The sequence below is a fragment of the Schistocerca cancellata genome, chromosome 2 (genome assembly GCF_023864275.1).
Source record: "Schistocerca cancellata isolate TAMUIC-IGC-003103 chromosome 2, iqSchCanc2.1, whole genome shotgun sequence".
Lineage (NCBI taxonomy): Eukaryota > Metazoa > Arthropoda > Insecta > Orthoptera > Acrididae > Schistocerca > Schistocerca cancellata.
Window position 1 is genome coordinate 170,960,972 of NC_064627.1, and position 6,000 is coordinate 170,966,971.

The following is a 6,000-nucleotide window of genomic DNA, read 5'->3' on the forward strand; positions in this document are numbered from 1 at the left end:
TTAAAGAAAAATTCAAAATGTTTCCTTCATTTCATACACAGCAACATATGGTCTACTAACACCATACGCAAAGTCATAGTGGCCCCCTTTTTTCATAGCAATGTTTCAGATTTGTTACATGAAATATTGCAATAATTATGACCATTAATGAAAGGATGAGCACTTCACCATGAAGCTGACATATAAAACTACTAGTAATATAGAAATGATTTTTTTTACTGAATAGATTCTATAAAATTGTTTTAGAGAGATTGTGGGATGTGCAACTTGATCCTGTCGGTGCACCACCACATCAATCCTAGCCCACTCTGTGCGACATCACACTGAGTGCGCCATGGCCTTCTATTTAGGTGGTTGCGATGAGGCTGTTAGCATATATAGTATACTTTTGCTCAATGTAATCTTGTGTCATTAACTCCTAAGGCAATGCCACCATGGTCAGAAAAGTATATAGTCTACAGAATTGTGCAGTACAAATGTTAGGAGGTAAAATATGTAACAAAACATTTTGCAGAATCTTCTCCATGAATGTAATGATTCTTACACATTTGTGCCAATACATTAGTTCTCTAATAGTATTTGGGATATAATAAGAATTAATTCAGAATGTAATGTAAATTTTATATTCTGGTACAAAAGTCTGTAGAAGATTGCTAGCAAGGTCTGAATGCATTGAGAGCATACATACATACATACATACATACATTAACCCTTGTTTCATAGATCATGAATATGACATTTCATAACAACGTGGAATGTGTCATTTCAACATAAGTTCTCTTTACACAAAATAATTAATTAATTTTTACCTTTATCTTTTTTTTTAGTTTTCAATTTTTTTACAGTTACTATTTCAAACAAATTAAAAAAAAACATAAGTGTGATTGTACAGGACATTCTAAACAGGTATGATTTAACTCAACCCTTGTATGTAAATAAAGCATATTATACAAAAGTTTATAACAGCTTCACAAATGTGAATATGATCGAAGCAGACACAGTCAATCAAACATTTTACACAAACCACAGATTTGTCTTAACTGGCATGAAAAAATTATGCAGCCAAAGCAATTTTTAGTAATATCAAAAAGAAAACAAGAAAAAGGGCACAGTCCAAACCAATGTCCCTTGACAGATGGCTCTTTAAAAATGAACTGTTGGTATTTCCTGGATGGGACAATACATATAATAAGAGACAGGCAATCACTCTCCTACAGCAGACTGATGTGTGCCACATAGACACATGTAAGAGAAAACAGTGTTGACTAGCTTTCAGGCTTTGGCTCTTTTTCTAGTGAAAAACACATACAACCACACAGACACCCAAATGCACACTACTGTAGTCATGGCACCACTGTTGCTGAGGTCACAACAGTGCGTATTTCAATGTCTGTGAGGCTGTGTGTGTGAACATGTGTACTTTCTTCAAGAAAAAAAAGTCAGAGCTCAAAATCTAGTGAACACTGTTTTCTGTTGCAGTGTCTGCTATAGGTGAGTGGCTGCTTGTCCCTTATTTTATGTAAAAATGAATACAACTTTACAAAAAGCATTTCATATAGAGAGACTATATTAGACAAATGATTTCTAAATTTTCAGGATAAGAATGCATTCCTCAGTCCATCAGTTACTAATACCTTTCTAGACAAAACACTGGAACTGTTTCTGGAAAGCATCAACTGTCGATTTTCCACCAGAATATTAGAGGTTGGTAATAAGCTACATGAACTTGCAATCAATATGCATGGCCATGAAAGTATAGACCACCCCCATGTACTGTGCTTCACTGAACACCAGGTCTTCTGTGGGGTGGAAAGACTTTTAATTCCTGATTACAATCTGATGACTTTATGCTCCAGAAAACAAAGGGAAAGAGGAGGTATTGCTGTTTTTGTTAAGAACTGTGTCAAGTATAATTTAACAAATATACATGATTTTTGTCTAGAGCAACAATTTTGAGCATGGGCTGTAATAGTTCTACCTTATTAATTGTAGCAATATATAGTGTACCTTCAGGAATCTTAGCTTCTTTTTGAAGCAGCTAGACTCACTTTTACTGCATGTCAATGTCAATTTCTTAACATGCAGTAATGGGAAGATACACAAGGAAAATTTGATGTTTACCTACAGCCACATCCCTGCAGTCAGCTTTCTCACCAGAGTAACTCCAAATTCAACTGTTCTAATCAGTAATATTTTTATAGACCAAGGGAAAGTTGCCAGTGTCTTTATTAGTAAAATATTGAATGATCTCTTTGATGTGACTATTTGCCAGAATGAAACTGAGCACTAATGGAAAGTAACCAGACACACAAATCAAGAGATGATAATGTCTTTAAATGATGCCTCCAAGATGTTCACTGAGTTACACCTATACATCTATTGTGAAAGTTTAAATTTTAGCTCCAAAATCAACAGCTCCTGTAATAAAGTCAAAGCAGCTGGTATATCATAAGTGGGAGGGATGCCAACTGTGCCACTAAAACCAAAGTCATTGCATTAAATATTGGTTATAAACATATAAGCAACCAGGAGTTTATTGCAAAAAACTTCAGTGACCACATCACAAGTGCTGTTGGACAAATAGTTGCAATGACTTTTTGGGAAATGCCATGGAAATACTGGAACATAACTAGAAATTAAGTAAAGAAAACTACTGTCTCTTTAAAAAGCTAAGGATAATCAGGTGTAGTACTAAAAGTATATTCAGATCAATTATGCAAAATTTTGGCTCACATAATGTTTACATGAATCATGGTGTCTGTGCAGGTGGAATAAAGGTTGCTATAGCGAAGCACTTCACAAAAGGGAGATACAATGCAAGTAACAAATTATCATCCTGTCTCTCTCTTGACCATGTAGATAAAAGTCTCAAAGAAAGTACTGATTCATAAAATTGTGATGCACCTAAAAAACTTTGACATAATGAGTGAAAGGCAGATTGTCTTCCAAAAAGGTGTGTCCCTGACTGAATCTGTATTTTCCTTCATGAATGATGTTCTGGAATCCCTAGATAAAAAAAGAAGCAAGTTAAGATGTTTCATTATCTGTATGGTGACTGCAGGATTCCTCAGCTTATTCCAATGATAAAATCTTCTAAGCTGATCATCCAAGAAGATTTTATCATTTTGTGAACTATCTGAGGCTTTCAACAGTGTTGATCACAAAATACTTCTCAAAGTAGCATGCAACTGTGGAATCATAGGGACAGAGGGAAATTAGCTAAATCCTGCCTTCAAGTCAGGAAGCAGAAGGTGGTTTTGGTTGTGAGCAGCAAAGCAGGTGAGGGGGGTAGAATCTGGCTGAGGCACTGTACTCCTTAGGGTCCCCTATGGATCTGTCTTTGGATCACTGCTGTTTTACACACACACACATACACACACAGGGTGATTATTAAAGTTAAACTTTCAAAATGCTGTGGAAATAACACCACTGGTCAAAATGATGTCAAACTGCAATGGAATATTATTGGAGAAGGGGGAAAACGTATGACAGAAGGAAAAAAATAGTGTGAAAATTGATCGATAGATGGCACTGTATGTGCCAGAATACATAAATGAAAACACTTGTCATGTGCACAATCCACTGAAGTTGGTATAAACACGCTGGGTACATGGCTTTTCCTCCTTTTGTGTCTGCGATGTTCGCCATGACTGTCTCAATGCAGGATTGCACTCTGCTTCTAATACTGTATTAGAAGAATGATGAGTGTGCACATGTCACTCAGCAGAAGTTCTGGATCCTGAAGGGTTGGTGAAAAGGCGTTGGCCCAATGACTGCTGTGGGTCTGGAGAAAATGATTCGAAATTTTAAAAGACAGGTTCTTTTGGTGTGCAACCTGGTAGAGGGAGGAAACCAATTGATTCAACATCAGTGGAAGCAGTGGCCGCAGCAATGCAGGAGGAGATGAGTGGTGGTGTGCAAACATGTAGTGCACAGAGAATTGCTCGAAAACTGGACATACCTGTGAGCACAGTGCGTAAAATTCTACAAAACGTCCTTCTTTGCTTTCCATTCAAAATTACCCACTTGCATGAGTTGCTAGAAAATCTACATGCAAATCAGCCAGTACCACTTCATCCTGAAAAGGTCACTGTGTGGTGCAGGTTTATGGTATCATCGTAGGGCCATATTTTTTCGAAGAGACAGGTGCTTCCAGTCCTGTTACCTGTACCATCACTGGTAAGCTCTATGAGTGTCTTTTGTGCAGCCACATCATACCAACTCTCCAACAGTGTGGATGTGTGGATGGGATCATTTTTATGCAAGATGGCACACCTATGTACATTGCAAATCCAGTTAAACAGCTGCTGAAGCACCATTTCTGAAATTCTAGAATTATCATTCACCATTTCCCTACAGCCTGGCCATCCTGATCACTTGACCTTAATGCGCGTGATTTCTAGCTTTGGAGTTATCTGAAAGATGCTGTGTTCCATGTTCCAATTGCAAACTTAGCTGAATTGAAGGCATGCATTGCACAATACGTTCTGAACATGATTCCGGAAACACTTAGATTAGTTATGGAACATGCTGTTTCTCAATTTCAACTTGTTGCAGAAAACAGTGGACACCATATTGAACACGTTTTGTGCCAGTCACATGGAAATTAATAATCTGAGTTGATTTTGACTGATGCTTTTTACATGGTTTTTGGCCTCAGGATGGTTAAAAACCGATGTGATTGATGCTTTTTATGCAGTTTTAGGCCTGAGGTCAATTAAAAACTGGTGTGACTGATGCTTTTTATGCAGTTTTTGGCCTCAGGACAATTAAAAACTGATTTTTCTCGTCTGATGTGATATGACCTTTTTCATAGCGGATGGGCTTACATAACTAACAGTATTGCACCTGTACACCTGTGCAAATTGAGTAGTACAGTTTGTTTAATGTCAAATGTCCACCTTAGGTATTGTTGTATGTATTCATTTGTCATTTGTGCTTGACCGCTATTAAATTGTAATGCTTACAATGCTATCTATTGCTACATTTTATAACTATTTATTTTTCTTCTGCCGTATGTTTTCCGCTTCTCCAATAATTTTATGTTGCAATTTGAAGTCATTCTGACCAGTGGTGTTATTTCTACAGCAGTTTGAAAGTTTAACTATATTTGCTGTGCGTGTGTGTAAAACATGCAAGTGACAAAGCATTGAAACAAAAAACAAACATTCCACTGATCTAACGTTGATCCTAACAAATTACTTTCCTAACCTGGTTAAAGTAAACACACTGTCAGCACACTTGAGCAAAATTAGCTATATGCAGTTCAACTCTGATCACAAAATCCCATGGGAGACACCTATTGCCTAAGACAGTCTGCAAATTTGAAGGGTACTCTGCATCAAATTCTAATGCCTCCACACGGATAGCAGGCTTGGCTATGACATCATATCCTACAAATCATAAAATGGTTGTCCTTGGGTAGTTTTACAATTAGGACAATCTCACATATTGGAGACATCATTGTTACAAGTGCACTTACTGTGGATACTTCCACTCTGTTATCTGCTATGGAATTAACTCCTGCAGCAATTTACCCAAATCAAAGAAAAGTTTCTAGCTGCAATAAAAGATCGTGTGAATTATGTGCAGAGTTCCCCCAAGAACCTCCTGTCATAAACACTTTACAGAATCTGGGACACTTACTACAACTTCCCAATATATTTATTTAAATCAGTCTCAGGCACAGACAGTTGTACAGTTTACCAGTATTACAATAATTAATTCATTGCCAAATCAAAGCTGTATGTAGTAAGAGTGCATTATTTAAAAATAAAATGAAAAGGTATTTACTTGATGAAACTTTTTATTTGTTTGGTGCATTTTTAACAGAGAAATATAGACCTTTTATGCCTATATTTACACTGTTTGTTTGTTATGTATTGTACAATATGTGCCAATCCATGTGCAATGTATTTTTCCACTCTTATTCTGTTTTGTTCTGAATTTGTGTTTTTATTTTCCCTGCAGCTCTATATATATAATCTCCACATTCTAGCA